Source organism: Ambystoma mexicanum, chromosome 5p (genome assembly GCF_040938575.1).
Source record: "Ambystoma mexicanum isolate Mex_15411 chromosome 5p, UKY_AmexF1_1, whole genome shotgun sequence".
NCBI lineage: Eukaryota > Metazoa > Chordata > Amphibia > Caudata > Ambystomatidae > Ambystoma > Ambystoma mexicanum.
In genome coordinates this window covers 785,369,989-785,386,311 of record NC_090930.1, presented here as the reverse complement: position 1 = coordinate 785,386,311, position 16,323 = coordinate 785,369,989, and the positions used below count along the sequence as shown (strand labels likewise).

General features: G+C 51.0%; 1 protein-coding gene across 3 annotated transcripts in view; it reads left to right on the top strand.

Annotated features, from left to right (window-relative positions):
- Nucleotides 1-363: 363 nt before the first annotated feature.
- Nucleotides 364-16,323, top strand: part of TRANK1 (tetratricopeptide repeat and ankyrin repeat containing 1) — a 2,632,183-nt gene continuing 2,616,223 nt past the window's right edge. For all 3 annotated transcript variants that reach the window (XM_069613200.1, XM_069613201.1, XM_069613199.1), the window contains exon 1: nucleotides 364-508. The gene's annotated coding sequence lies outside the window, so the exon portion shown is untranslated. The remainder of the gene's footprint in view (nucleotides 509-16,323) is intronic.

Sequence of the window (16,323 nt, the reverse complement as noted above, 5' to 3'; positions counted from 1 at the left end):
TTAAGGTGATCAAGCGCTATACGAACTAGAAATACTACAATAACATCCATTCATGCAAAAATCCACGGATTGCAATTCTGCTTCGCGTTTATTGCAAACATTTGGAAACGGCGCTGGCCTCGGACGCCTTAAAACATTGCGTTCCTGCGTGTAGCGAATACATCCTAACATAAAACCCCAGGGCAGTACACGGCTTGGCACGGGCACTGCCGCAGGCAGGCTGGAAAATGAGATGATGAAACCAATTCTCCGGTTCTGCAACCGCGCACGGAGGAAACCTTCTCATTTCCACAGTTCAGAAACCGAAACTGAAGTAGTGCTGATTTCTGCAGGCTGACGTCAGGCGACCCGGGCAGTGGGAGGGCCGAGCAAAGCGGTGCAGACAGAAGACAGGGAAGGTAGTTTTGTTTACAAGCAGGAACTAAGGCAGGGCAGATCGACTGGCTTCTTTTAAAGCAGGAAGAAGTGCCCTTCCCGAACCGGGGTCTCGCCAGTCACTTCGATCCAGGTAAGTAATGTCACATGTATTTAATAATATGCTGGGGGGGGGGGTCGTAGTCTGCTCACCTGTAATGTAATAATCACAATGCACATAATGTCTCTTAGAGGTGATAGAGGTGAGTGACAGCGGTGCTGTGAAGAAGTCCTGAAGGATGTTTTTTTTTTTACCTTCAGGATAACTAAGCCGAGCTCTCAAGTTGTGCCATGCCAGGCGCGAATTGCTCACACAACCATGTACCTTGATCTGCATTCTTGAACTTGCTCTGCTCTTTCCCAAGCAGGCCTGTAAGAAGGAAATAAAGGGGAAAACAGATCTGCATGGCCTTCTCATGCTTGGCATGGGACAACTAGCGAGGTCTAATTAATGGGTTTAGAAAATATCTCCAATTGAAGTGTTTTTTTTCTTATGATAACTTGTGTTCGAACTTGAAAAGTACAAATGTATAAGGGCAGTCTTCAGACTTTAAAAGTCAAATGTCTGCCTTGCCTCAACAGTTAATGTTTGTGTAACAAAAGAAATTTCGATTTAAAGCCATTGTGGCTGCCAAGACGGGCCTAGAGTCAGGGTCGGGACAAGAAATAGGCCCGGTCACCCAAAATAAAGTGGCCCACCCCTCACCTCAAACAAGTGACCCACCCCTCACCTCAAAAAAGTGCCCAGCCCTCACCTCACGACCCTTGACCTCTGATGACATCACCGGAAGTGATGTCATTTGACCCCACCCCAAAGTGACATCCCGGGAAGCAATGAAACACGACATTTCACCCCTTGACAAAACAGGAAGTGGCTGTTGAAGCCTACTTCCCAGCCGATGCGTCGGCGGGCCGTAGGAGTTTTGTGGCCCTGGGTGCCAGGGCCTTGCTGTGCAGCTCCGGCGGGAGCAAAGAGAGACGCGGACACTCTGGTGCTTTAATGCGCCCGGAACTGCCCATGCGTAGCGGGGGCGGGGCATTTATTTGATTGCGCCTTACGTCACCGTATAGCAGGACGTAAGGCGTACACAACATTCCTCCTTTTTCCCAACAGAACATTAGCAAACATAATATCTTTCAAACAATGTTCCAAACTGTGATTTCTGATGCCTCGCGGGCTTGGCTTTTACCACTCATAGTCTTTGAGTCTTTCAGGGGGTCTGGGCGCAGTTCTTAGAGCATACCGTCCACCCCTGGGGGCTATCCCTTGACTCTCATTGGGTTGCTCACCTTCATTGTTCAGCTCTGCCTCCTCTGGTTCGCTCGGCAGCTCTTCCATTCCGCCGTCCATGGTTGCTTCTCCTTCCTTGATGGTGATGCTCCTCCTCAATTTGCGGATCTTCCTCTTCCGCTGGTTGCTGCTCTCCATACATCCACAGGTCTCCTGGTACTGTCTTGAACCATGATGCATTTCTTGTGACCTGTCTTTGTCCCCTTGTGGCTGTTATCATGGTCCCTCGCCTTTGTGTTATGGTCCATGGGACGGAGTCGTATTGGGTGTCCAGTTTTGACTTGGATGGGTTCCTTACCATTATTACCTGATCACCGACTCAGTGATTGGACCTCTTGGCGTGTCTCTTGGTGCTCATATGTTCGTTCGCCACAGTCCTTCTTTGTTGAGTTTGTGCTCTATCATACGTGTCTGTACCCCTACTCGGGTGGTGTGGGATGGATGAATTGATTATGGTTCCATACATGATGTCTGCCGGTGGTCTCCCCGTGGTGCTGTGGGGTGTCACTCTGTAGTTTCTTGGGAACCTTTATAGGTCCACCCTCCAGGGGCTTGAGTTGAGACGGGAAAGGCACAGAACTTTATTGAGGGTTCGCAGGAACCTTTCCACGTCTCCGTTAGCCTGTGGCCATCTCAGCATTATGTGATGGTAGTGAATGTTGAGGTCGGCTCTCCTATATCTTGCAGAAATCAACGCTAATTGCGTCCCATCTGGAGGATCCTCGCTCTGCCGATAGTATTGGCTCGGGATTCGGCGGGGCGCCAGTAATTTGACATGGGAGGCATGTTGTAATAAGTTACTCCACTTTTTTGTCGATATGGGGAAACCATACACGGTGTCTGATCCAGGCCTTGGACCTTACCATTCCCTGGTGACCTTTGTGCGCTAACGCTACGACTCTGTCTTGCATGCTTGCAGGGATGACTATTCGGGTCCCTCTTAGTATGAGCCCTTCCTCCGTGATTGACAGGTCTTGCCTTACTGCGAATATGCCAGCGAGGAACTCTTTGACTTCGGCAGTGTGATTGTGAATATTCCGTAGGAAGGATTTCCATTCACCAGAGATGACCGTGTCTTTTACCAGATCACAGCATGGGGCGGTTTGCGTGGCCTCCATGATGTCTTCGATGCCGATGGCTCTTGGTTTAATCGTGTGAACCACGTTGCAGATGTGTTCCTCCATTTCCTCAGCCACGTGTATCTCCCCTGGCATGGCTGCTCTTGGGTGCCTGGATAGGAAATCTGCTGGGTTGCCGCTGCCAGTTTGGTATGCCAACTCAAAATCATACTGTTGTAGGTGTAGTAGCCACTTCCCTATTCTGGCTGGAGGGTGCGATGACGAGCCTGTGAATATGGGGAGGAGTGGTTTGTGGTCTGTGTATGCCTTGAACTTTCGGCCGTACAGGTGAAAATGGTGACAGCCCCACAGTACTGCGATTGCTTCCTTTTCTATATGGGAGAATCGTTGCTCTGTCGGTGTCAAAGCGCGGGAGGCATATGCGATCGGCATCGACTCTCCTGTGGCAGTTACTTGGATTAGGATTGCCCCTAGACCCACCGGGCTGGCATCGACATATAGTTCGGTCGACAGTGTGGGATCGTAATATGCCATGGTGGTGTCGGCCGAGAGTGAGGCCTTGATTTGTTCGAACGCTTCCTGGCAGGTGGGGCTCCAGGCACATTTTGTGCTGGCCTTAGTGAGTTCCCTTACAGGTTCAGACAACGTGGCCAGGTTGGGGATGAATCTTCCACAGTATGTTGCCATACCTAGAAAACTGCAGACCTCTGTTGGTGTGTTTGGGGGTGATGCAGCACGGATGTCCGCTACTTTTTTTTTTTTTTAACTTTGGTTTTTAATGGCATTTTAAAATAAAACAAACAAGAACCATTAAATGACCCTTTGCCTCACCCCCTGCCATCCCCCCACCCCCATTACCCCCACCCTTCCCCGTGTCCAGTTCAGAGTGTCTGTCTAGGGAGACTCCTAATGTTCCCTCCGTGACCTGTGCCTCGAAGATGATGCGATTTGTGACCGTGTCACCTATTGACTCGGCGTCGCCGTTTCCCGGGATGTGGGTCCCCCGGTTAATTGCCAAGCATCTTGGGACTGATTCCGCCCCATTCGGGTCGGGGGCTGTATCTCCGAGTCAATGAACATCCCAACCCCAGGATTGTTGCACTCCAAACCAGTTTGTGAGGAATGAACTAGAATCATTGTTCACCATGGCAGTCAGTTTGTCCATTAAAAACATGTTTTTCACCTTTTTCAGCCAATCTTCCTTGGAGGGGGCTTCCGGGCTCTTCCATTTCTGAGCGAGAGCTACTCTGCCCGCCCTCAGCATGGTTTCCCACATCCTTGGATATCGATATAGTTCTGTTTCCTCCGGGGGGAGTCCCAACAACATCGTTAGGGGATTTAGTGGTAGACGTTCCTCCGTTACTTCCGCCATCCAGCCCCTCACTGACTCCCAATAGGCCTGGACTTTCAGACAATGCCACCACATGTGGCCTCTGGAGCCTGTCTGTCTGCATCCCCTCGGACACCTTGGTGATACCCCCGGGAACATCTTTGACAGTTTTGCTGGATCCCTGTGGCACCCCTGCAGTATCTTAAAGTTGTGTTCCATATCTGAGGTAAATAAGTTCCCATGAAATGCTATTTTGAAAATTTTAGCCCAGGCGTCCTCTGAGATCTCTTCACCTGCCAGGTCATTCCAAAACATGTGGAAGCTCCTCCTACTCTGAAGGTTATAAGTATTTAAGATTTTGTACATACTAGATACCGCTCCCTTTCTCGAGGTCGCTGAATCGAGGAGCTTCTCGAAAGGGGTCAGCTGTCTCCTCAGGTTTGGACCCCATGACTGGTCACAGAGGATGCCCTTAAGGCGGAGGTATTCAAATATGGACAGAGACCCTCGTCCCAGGGCGTCTCTCAGGTCCTCATAAGATAGGAATTCGCCCTCCCTGAACAACTGCCCAGCCCATTCCATTCCCGTGTCCGACCAGGTCTGGGAGTGCCAGAACCCTTTACTACCCAATCTGAAGGGGTGGCCCCAGAGGGAGGTCATCGGGGACGGCCATGTGGTAAGGTGTGCCGTCCGGGGGCCCTCTTTCCATATGTCCCAGAGAACTCCCAGGGTCGGGTGGGTTTTCAGGTGTTTCGAAATCGTCTTGCGTGGGGCCCATAAGAGATCACGGACCTTTAGGGGGTGGGCATCCATATCCTCCAAATACGACCAATATATTCCCAATCCTTCTTTCATGTGCTCCAGGAGGACGCGCAGTTGAGCAGCACAGAAATACAAATGAAAGTCCGGAAACCCAAATCCCCCCTCCTCCCTCGGTAGGGTCAGGGTATCCCTCCCGGTCCTGGGGGTTTTCCCCTGCCACACGAAGTCTCGAACTGTAGTTTGAAGGTCACTAAAGGTCTGTGCTGGGACACCGGTTGGGAGCGCTGTGAAAAGGTACAAGAGCCGTGGTAGTATGTTCATCTTCACGGCGGTCATCCGGCCATACCACGAGAGGATGATCTTGCCCGCCTCCTCAGATCAGATGTGATCTCTGCCATTATGGGGCCATAGTTAGTGGTGCCCAGGATCGATAGGTCCCTGGTAAGAAGTACGCCCAGGTATCGTATAGCGTCCTTCCCTACTACAATCCCATGACATCTATCCAGGGGGTCCAGCACTGAGTCCTTTGTTCTCATTGGGAGCAGGACAGATTTTGCAGTGTTAATTTTCAAGCCGGAGAAGCGCCCAAACGCGGTCACCAGGGCCAGGAAGGGGGGGAGCGAGGAGCCCGGGTCTACCAGATAGGCTAAGATGTTGTCCGCGAACAGGTAAAGCTTAAATTCAACCTCACCCCTTCTAATTCCCCTGATGTCCGGGTGGGCACTGATCACTATGGCTAATGCCTCCATCGTGAGGACATATATCAGGGGGGAGAGTGGGCAGCCCTGGCTTGTCCCTCGGGAGAGGGGGAATGAATCGGACAGCTTCCCATTCACCTTGAGCCCTTGCTGTGGGGGCTCCGTAGAGGGCCGTTACCCAGCTCATAATATGTGACCCGAAGCCCATTCGTTGGAGAAGGAGTTCCATGTGCCTCCATTCGATCCTGTCGAAGGCTTTCTGCAAGTCTAGGGAGAGGACACATGCGTCGAGCTCCGAACTTTGGGAAAAATGGAACAGGTCTATTGTTTTACGGATATTATCTGACCCTTGCCTTCCCCTAATGAAGCCCACCTGGTCCCCATGGACTAGTCTCGGCATTATCCCCTCCATCCGCCTCCCCACCACCTTAGCCAAAATCTTAACATCAATGTTCAGCAGTGATATGGGGCGGTAGGAGGAACACTCTGTGGGGTCCTTCCCTTCCTTAGGCAAAACCGCTATTATAGCCCCCATCATGGATTCGGGGAGGATGCCCCCATCCAGGACAGTGTTGAAAACTCTCACTAAGTACGGAGCCAGGGAGGAGCGGAATCTCTTATAGAAGTAAACGGTAAAGCCGTCTTCCCCGGGCGAGGTTCCAACCTTCATCCCTCCAATCACCTTATCCACCTCATCCTCGGTAACCGGGTCCTCCAACCCCTCTGCCATTTCCCTCGACAGGGATGGGATCTGTATGGAGTTCAGGAAGACCTCTATCTGTGTATCGTCCCCGCCATATTCCGATGAATATAATGTTTTGTAGTATTGGCGAAAGGCCTCTCCTATATGGGGAGAGTCGCAGCCAAGAGTCCCCTGGGTGTCCCTTACCTCTTTCACCCTTCTACTTCTCTGGACCTCCCTCAACTTCCATGCTAGGATCTTATCCGCTTTGTCCCCTTTATCATAGTATTTTTGTTTTACCATCTGGAGACTCCTCTCTGTTTTATGCAGGAGCAGGACTTTTAGCTGGAGTCTATAATCCTCCAGTGCGGCCACCCGGTCGCCTTCCAGGGCCTGCTCTGGGGAGCCCCCTGGCTGGAGACGAGATATTTTTTCTCGCAGTGCTTTCTCCTGGGCATCTTTATCCCTCTTCTTGAGGGCTCCCATTTTTATGAGGACTCCTCGTAGGGTTGCTTTAAAGGCGTCCCAGAGTGTGTGCGTGCCCACCTCCCCATTATCATTAAGCTCGAAAAACTCTGTTATGGCGTCTAAGACAGCCTGGGCGTGAACCTCATCTCTCAATAGGGCATCGTTGCATGTCCAGCGTCCTCTGCGCTCTCTACACCAGCCCGCCGCCAAGGTGACTCGGACCAAGTCGTGGTCTGACCAGGGGACAGGGTCTATCCTGTAGCCTGCCACATATGGGCGGAGGGTCTCATCCACCAAGATATAATCTATCCTAGAGAACGAGTTGTGGATGGTTGAGTAGTAAGTGAAGGAGGGGACATCTGTTCGGGGGATCGGGATTGTATCCGCCAGACCCAGACACTCATTCACCCTCCGAAAGTTTCACGCCATGGCTTCATCTGCGGGTCTGAGGATTTGGGGGCCCACCCGCTTTCTGTCTATGGTTGGGTCCAGGACCATATTGAAATCCCCCTCCCCCCACTACCAACGGGCCCTGTACAAACAGCTTGAGCCTGTCTCTTACTTCCTCCCAGAATAAAGCTTTTCCTTCGTTCGGTCCGTACACTACCGCCAGGGTTAGAGGGGAGCCCTGTAAGGAGCCCCGTACCAACAAGTATTGGCCCTCGAGGTCTTTCAAGATGGCCTCTTTCTCGAAGCCTACGCTCCTAGCCACCAGTATGGCCACCCCTCTCTTCTTTCCCTTATAGGATGCGTGGTAAACCTCCCCAATTCCCACCCCCTCGCATTTTGGGCTCCTTCCCCCGTGCCCAGTGTGTCTCTTGGACGAAAAGCAGGTCTAATTTCGCCCTCCTGAATTCCCTACAAATCAGGGACCTTTTCGTGGGGGTGTTCAGCCCCCGCACGTTCAGGGTTCCCACTCCCAGGGCCGGATGGCCATCAGCCATAGTCTATGTTTCCCTCTCTCTTGGTCAACAGCATTGCATCGTTACTCCTTTCCCTCTCCCTTTGTCTCATTGTTTGGACACTTTTAAAACTTTCCCCCGTCTGCCACCCAAACCCCTTTCCCAACAAGTAAACCCCAACTGGTTCGTAAACCCCCACCCCCCTCCCTGGCGTCCAGCCAGTTAGTAGGATACCCCCTCTCTCCTCCCTCCCCCCCATACCATCGAAGACACCTGCCAACGGGCAAGCCACCAGGGTGAGTGTGGATCCGTCCCCCGCATTCCCCTTTTTGAACTCAGTGTCCCCGGCCGGGATTGCCAAGAATGAGGACCCTTCCTTTCACAAAGGAAGATCATCGTTTGCCTAGTCCGCTCCAGTCTCCGACGTAGGGGTATTTGTTTTCCTGAATTTCCTTCTGCCCTTTGTCTTCTTCTTTGTGGCCCATGGGCCCTCGGGCTGTCTACTGGGTTCCAGACAAACTTGAGTGCTATCTTCGTTTCCCTCTTCCGGGACATCACCCTTAAGCACCTGGAGGACCTGTGTGGCTTCCTTGCCGCTAGTCACCCTGTAGTCTACACCAGATCGTTCAAAGGAGAGGGCGAATGGGAAAGACCACCTGTATTTTATGTCCTGGGTGGTGAGCCACTGGGTTAGTGGGCGACACTGTCTTCTGCGGGTGAGTGTAAGGGACGGTAGGTCCTGGTAGATGCTAATCGTGTCCCCTTCAAAGATAAAACTCTCCAGCCTCTTTGCTTTCTCCAGTACCTCCATTTTTTCTCTATATCGTAGGAAACGTACCACTATGGACCTCGGGCCTCCTCCTCCGCCTCCTCCCCCACGATGTGCTCTCTCCAACTGCACTTCCTTTCCCCCTTCCAGAGAGAATAGTTGATTGATCAAGCCTTGGCCCTTCCTCCCCACGTCGGGCGCGGTCTCTCCTCTTTGCTGCGTTACACCCATGATGCGTATGTTATTTCGGCGTTCCCTGTTTTCCAAGTCGTCCATTTTCAGGATGATGTCCTCCTCCCTCATTTCTAGATCTGTTAATCTCGCCTCATATTTCATGTCCAGCAAATCCATCTGCAGGTGGTTGTTTTCCATTCCTTCCATTTTCTCTTCCAGGGTATACACCCTTCCTCTGAGATCCACTATCGAGGCCTGTATATCGGTGCGGATGGCTTTAATCTCCTGCAAAATATCCTTTAGGTCATCTTTGGTGAGTGCTGCGGGTGGGGGCTCGCTGCCCGTGGGCATGATGGTTCCGTGGGTCCCCCCTGGGGCTGTCTGCGGGCGGCGGAAGCGCTGAAGGGAAACTATTGCCCCGGTGACCGGGGGACGCTCCAGGATGTCGCTCTCCCAATACCAACCTTTTAGGGATCTTGGGGCCTTCCAGGCAATCATGCCCCCCCCCACTGACGGGGCACCGAGTTCCTGGCTTTTGGCCTGGTTGTAGATCCTATAGCTGTGCCGGGAGTTCTGGTGGGTTTACGTTGCCCCGCGCCTTGGCCTGTCTCCCCCCAGGCTGACTGGTCGCGGAGATGGGACACCGGGGAGGCCACAGGGGGTGTTATGGAAGGGGGGGGCAATGCCCAGACTGTGACTCCCCACCGGCCCGCCTCCGCCCAGCGTCTCCTCACCTCAGGTCCAGGGCTCTGGATCTCTCTCCAGGGGCCCACCTCAGCCCGCTTTCCTCAACTGTTCTGTGCGGGTGGGGGCCCCCACGCCGCGACACGTGTGGGGCGGCCGCTCAGGCTCTCCGCCGCCTGGGGAGCTCGGCTGATGCGGGGCGGGAACTCGGCCCCTCCACGGGCCGCGGTCTGGATGGGAAAGGCCGCCGGAGTCCTATTATTGTGGCTGTCTTGAGGGAGCAGTCAGATTGGCGGGGGTGCCGAGAGAGCTCGTTGCGTGTCGGGCCCCCTCACCTCCGCTCAGGAATACAGTCCAGGGGGGGGCAGCCGAGCACAGTCCCAGCCGGGTCAGAGTCCCCACTCCCGCTCTCAACCTCCGGGGGGGCACCTCGTGGGCGGGGGGGCCCTGTGCCGCGGTCCTCCGCCGAGTCCCTCAGAGGGTCGGCCGTGCTGTTGTGTGGGCCGATCCCGAAGTCGCAGGTGCGGGCCGGTCCGGGCCGCAAGTGTTTCCCAGGGGGCTCACTCCTGGTGCCTCAGCCCGAGTCCGTGTGGGGGTAATCTGTCTCGGTGCAGCGGGTCTCCTGATGCCCTGGTTCGCCGGGGCTTAACTGATTAATCCCGGCCGGGGATTTATCAGCCCACTAGGCCCTGCAGGGGTGGAGGAGCGCGAGCTTTATGAGTCCTGCATGCTCCGTGCCCCCTGGTGGTCTCTGTCCGCTACCTTTTGAGGGTCTGCAGAGATGCCAGCGCTGTTGAATGTGTATCCGAAGAACGAGATCTCTTCCTTTAGGAATTCACACTTGTCCTTGTGGATTGTTAAGCCTGCACTCTCTAGCCTGCTGAGTAGCATGTTGAGTCGTCGTATGTGGTCTTCCTTGTCACCTGCATGAATGAGAATGTCATTGCTGACATTGAGTACCCCCAGGATACCACGTATCACCTCCTGGAGGGTCTGCTGAAACACTTCGGCTGCAGAGGAAATTCCGAAACTGAGTCATTTGTATCTGCGCAAACCTATGTGGGTGGAGAATGTTGTGATGTACCTGGAGTCCCGGTGGAGTTTCAGTTGGTGGTATCCAGCATTGAGGTCGACTTTTGAGAAGATTTTCGATCCTGTGAGGTCCGCTATGATTTCATCAAGGGTGGGGGTGATGTGTCGCTCCCGCTTTATTGCTGCATTGGGGAGGCACATGTAAATGCATATTCTCACCTTGCCCGGTTGTTTGAGTTTCTTGGTTACGACCATGGGTGACACCCACGGTGTTGGTCCGGTCACTTCTTCAATGATGCCCGCTTTCTCGAGAGCATGGAGTTCTTTCTCAACCTGATTTCTTATGTGGAATGGAGTTCTTCGATGGCATACTGCTCGCGGTTGGACGGACTCATCAATATGAAGTTTAATGGACTTTCCTTTTAGGCATCCAATGCCCTTGAGGAGGTTTGTGTATTTCCCGAGAATGCTGTTAATGTCCTGTGTATCTGTCACATCACAGATGAAACTTATGAGTCCCAGGTCCTCTGCCGTGTCTCCATTCAGTAGACACTCAATTCCTGCGTTCACAATGTATATTTTAGATTGCAGTGACTTGTCACCTCTGCTGAGAGTCGTCCGGAATCGTCCTATTATGGGCAGTGGAGTTTTGCACCCATATGCAAACAACAGCGTGTCCGTTGTTTTCAGGATTGGTGGGGGTCGTAGTTTTCTGAATGCGGTCATTGGCATGACGTTAACGGATGCCCCGGTGTCTATAGTCATCTGCGTTTCTTGGCCTTGAATGGCCACCAGGCATTTCCGTCTTCTCAGTCTTTTTGTGGGCGTCGTGACTCTGTAGTCCAGTGCTGAGACTAGGTACACCTTTTTTCCTTTTTTCCATTGCTCATTTGCTGCATCTTTTTGAGGTTGTGCATCGTTGTCCCCTTCCTCATCGGTTGACGAATTGACAGTCTCAACTCGGTGGGCACTGGCTTGTTTCTTCTTCCCCGTGTTTTTGTCTTGAGGAGTTCGCGGGTATTGGGGTGGCCCAGACGATCTGCATACTTTAACATAGTGATCTTTTCTGCCACATGCACCGCAGGTGGTGCCTTGGGCCGGGCAATTTCTTCTCCCATGGCGAGGTCCTCCGCATGACCCACACTCGGTGGGTCCCGGGGTTCTTGGTTGCCACCGGGGGGGTGTTGTTGCCGCTGGCCTCATCCCTCGTGTATTGGCGGTTTGTGATTTGGGCCTCTGTCGCCATCGTTAGTGCCGGTTGGAGTTTCTGCAGGGTCGTGGGGGGTGGGCCCTCCACAGTGCTTCCAAAAATTGTGCCTGTGCTGAGGGCTTGATTAATTGGGCGTTGCATGCAGCGTTTGATCCCGTTTTCTCATCACCAGTGTTGAATCCTACTTCCCAGCCGATGCGTCGGCGGGCCATAGTTCTGTGGCCCTGGGCGCCAGGGCCTCGCTGCACAGCTCTGGCGGGAGCAAAGAGAGACGCGGACACTCTGGTGCTGTAGTGCGCCCGGATGTACCTCGCGGCGGGCGGGGCATTTAGTTGATGGCGCCTTATGTCACCGCGTAGCAGGACGTAAGGCGTACACAACAGTGGCATCAAATAGCATTGTTCCAAAGTACACTAAATTACTGTGAATCCAAGCAGACGTCCAAGGCCAAATGATAATATGTTATTGCTTAGCACTTACGCTTAATCTCTTTTTTTATAGAACAAATATGCATACAATATCACCTAACCTCTGTTGTTACTCATTTATTGACTTAAGAAGGATGGAAGGCTTTTTGAAAAGAAATTGAAAAATAAAATTGAAAAAAAATATATCTTTTTTTCTATTACTTTTTCTTCCAAACTGGCCCAGACATGGCCAGAAACCGGCCCCCACTCCTCAGGGACGATTTAGGCCCGGCCACGGGCCGAAAGGCCGAGGGGCCAATCCGCGACGCTGCCTAGAGTGAGACTGTGTAGAGTGTGAGATTCACGCCCCATGAATGAGGAGGAATGGGTTGGGATAAGCATTCAAAGTTATATACTCCGCTGCCAGAGTCCTGGGATTTATGAAAAACAGATTCCCAGTGATTCATGTGTAAATAGTTAAGTGCAAGGGGGATTTTTATTAAGATGGTGCCTTGCATCATACGGCACGGCCACCAATTATGAACGCAGTCCTTCAGCCCCTCTAATTTCCTTCTCTCGCCCGTGCTTCACGCTCTCTCATCCGTCTCCCGAACAGCCCTGACCGAGAACTTTAATGTTGTTCTCTTTGATTTAGTCTCCCTCTCAAGCCATCTAACCACACGGTTCTGTCAGCTCTCTCTAATTCTCCCTCTCCTTGGCCTATTCACAGCTCGGTGAAGCACCAGTGAAGGATTTCATTTGTGGGATAATTTGCGTAATAGCCTTATTTTCCATATATACACATTTTGAAGGCCCTCCATATGTAGTATGTACACAGAATAAGGTCACCACACATCCTCCATTTTCGGGTACATTCGCAGATTTCAGTCCTTTTTCCCCATATAACTTGTGCCCCCAAAGGTGTCCCAGATGCTTACTTATAATGACCAATTCTACCTGATATTTGGGGAAAGTGCCTCACATTAGTCAAGGGCAAAAGACGAACAGTCATGCCTTGAGCACCAGTCTCCATTAACCCCACCCAATGCAGAGCGCATGGTCTTTGGTAGCCCTTTCAATTTGTGGTGCTCCCAATTCTGGCCTTCTTCCATTGGCGCATGTCCTACACGTATCCCCTTAATTAATAACCTTGATTTCAAATTTGGATGCATAACTTATTTTTCCCCCCTCAGCTCACTTATATCTCATCTTCCTGCTCGTGTTAACCTTGCCTTTTATTGCAGTTTTTTCTTTCACATTCGGCCCATATTTCTGCACTTCTACAATCACATGTATTACCGCAGCCAAGCCCTGGAACACTCTGCCACTATCACTTAAATCCTCGGCTAATCATCTGACTTTCAGGAAAGCTCTGAAGACCACCCTGTTCTAACGTTTCTGCCCTTATTGTGCTCCCTGAGCTCGCAGCTTCTTTACCAGCGCCATGATGCCTCTGGGCGACCGTGCGCTATACAAATATATATAACATAACATAACATAACATGTAGGTCATTCTAATTCTCTCTATCTTGGCCTCGGTCGCAGCTGCAGTGATTTCAAATTCTTCAAAATTCTGCTGCCACTGCTGATTAAGTAGGAAGTGCATTTCAACACTCTATCCATTGCTGTCTATCTAATGCTGCCACTTCCTTTATTTCTAAGCACATCAAAGTTTGCCCCCAGCTACAAGCCTCTGCCCATCCCATCTGAGACACCTGGCTTTTCCAGCTTTAATAATACCTGTAAAATTGTATAATTGGGAGCTCTTTTTCGGATCTTGCCCCTGTGCTCGTGCCACCTTGAGCAACTTCTTTCTTTGTCCTACCTTGTATCTCAATGGAAGCTTAAGCCTTAGCTTTTCACGCAGCATCAAGGAGCCACACTGGGCATATGTGTGCTTTATAATATGTGAAATAGGCAACAGAATAGAATAAAATCACATAGAATCGAAGGGCTGACTGCCATTATTTATTATTCGCTTTTTAGGTGCGTATACAGCAAGTAAATACTGTTTCAAAGCGCCCACTGGGCAACAGGGAGTATACATGGGGATAAGAAACATTAAAATACATAAACATAATTAAATACAGTGGAGAGGGAGGACAAACCTACTATGTCTTGTGAGTGTTCAGAACCTGCAAGTGCAGCAGGGAGGAGGAATGGGGTAGGTCCTGGGGTGCTCGTGGGTGAGCAACAGGTGAAGTGCAATTATGGTAAGTGCGAGCCTCCAGGATGGAGGGTGTGCAGAGGCACTAGTCTTAGCATTGTGGCAGGTTTTAGAGTTGGCACTGGATGCGTGAACATGGAAAGCTGCAGTGGCACCTGCCTCCTCTGAGCACTGAGCATGTCCAATTCAAGGTGGCTAGACTCTTACCCGTAGTGACCAGAAAGCCCAATTTGTTAGAGGAGCAGGGCCATTAAGTCTTACCCCTAATTTTACTAGACAGTGGGCCTCACTACGAGGTCCCTGGTACTGTAATAATGCTGGAAAAATTGCCTGAATTACCGGCACCAGCATTTTTACCTGATCGGGGAAACCTCAGTTTGCCGGCGGGGGCTCTGATTTACTGGCAGACCTGGCCTGCCGGTAGAGAAAGCTCCCACCAGCAAAGAAATGCCGGAATCACCAGCACCGTTAATACCAGTGCCTGTCATTCCAGCAATCCCATCTCGTGGAATGGGCATTTCCCGCTGTCTCCGCCGCCCATAGTATCCCAGTAATGCCAAGATATCAGGCGGCAGAGACGGTAGGGGGCAGTTACCCGGTATCTCGGCAGGGTTACCGGCGGGATACCGGGAAACTTGTAATGATCCCCAATTGTCTGTTTTCAAAGTTTCTGCCGAGTAACCCTGTAACTTCAGCACAAGCCTGTATGACTTAAGGCCACAGGAGCTGTTTTCAAGGAAAACATCCCTAACCACACTGCTGAGCTTTCCTTTTGTGCGTGAAGTGACATTTTTGTGAACCAGAGGGAAATCGTATGACTTTTTAAAATTAATTTGGCGAAATTTAAATATTCTGAGTCAAATGCACTGCAGCATTCACCCATTTCAGCACGAAAAATGGCAAGCCTCTGTGGACCTTCCAAAGCCAGCATCATTGTTGTGACCAAGAACCCTTTCTGTGAGCAGGGCACAGTCACATTGTGGCACTGTCGCTCCACTTTGGAGATCCCAAAAGCCCTTGTAGTCAGGAGGAGCCAGGTCAAGAAAACGCCGTAGTCCAGAGAGCTAGACGCTCTCTCTAGGCAGCCCCAATTAAACACTGGGAAAATATACTTGTTCCCTTTAAGGGAACAAAATTGCAACATGATAAGAACAGGGACAATGGGATCGTTACATATATCCCTCCGGCAATGCTGCCAGAGGAATTACTTGTTACAGTGTGTGGGTCCCGTGCGTTTCACTGGCTGAATAGCCCCCTTTGAAGCAAGCGCGTAAGTCCTGTTCTTTTGGATACTTGAGCACCCTACCTCATACTATATCTGGACCGTCATAGCTATTAGCCTGACACTTTTTTTTTTGAATCGGCAGTCGTCCTGATAACGTGCGACACTAAAAGCATTTTCTGTAATAGAACGTTTAAACTTAAATTTTTGTGTCTGACTCTCAGTTCTGGCAGCACAGTGATGGGCCATCACACTGTGAAAAAATGGCTGCTAGTAATGATTGTTATTAGGCATATGCTGGAAATGTTACTGAAAGCAGTAATGTTGGATGGAAGTTATAGTTTGTATTTGGTCTATGGTGCTTAGTTTTCTTCAATGTTGCACAGGAAAGAAAGATCTCACAACTGAAAAAGCCAACCATAGGGGCTACCCTAGAACCAAGCCTCCTCATAATACTATATTATTTCTAACTGCACGAAACAAATCCACCTTACTTGTATTCATTGCTTCTTCGAAACGTCTTCATTGATTTTCTTCCAGCTTAAGCCTGGGCATTCATCGTACTACGATATAGTAATTTACTTGAGGGAGAGAGAAATGTTCTTTATATTCAGAGTGACATTTCCTAAACTGAGAACTTTTTATCATTTACAAATGGCTCGCCTCTTGTTATGAAGACAGTTTTACTTGTACTTGCGAAAAGCAGGGGAACACAATCTTCACCATACTTGTCGGTTTTTCACTTATGTTCTTATATTACAAACGTGGGAGGGTAACATGGTGCACGTCTTGTGACGAAGACATCCTGCAATGGGCTTAATTCCTGAACTGATGATGCTGGAAGAGAGGGGACTTACACTCAGTTGGAGCTGCACAGGCAAAGCCCACACTTAGTTATCTGATGAGAAATGCCATTCACTTGCAGTGGACAACCTGTGAGAGGGCGAGCTACTTTGGGGGGCTGTGGAGACATGGGGGGCTGTACTGCTGGAGGATAGGCACTGTTTCCACTCAACACTTACTGAAGGTTTT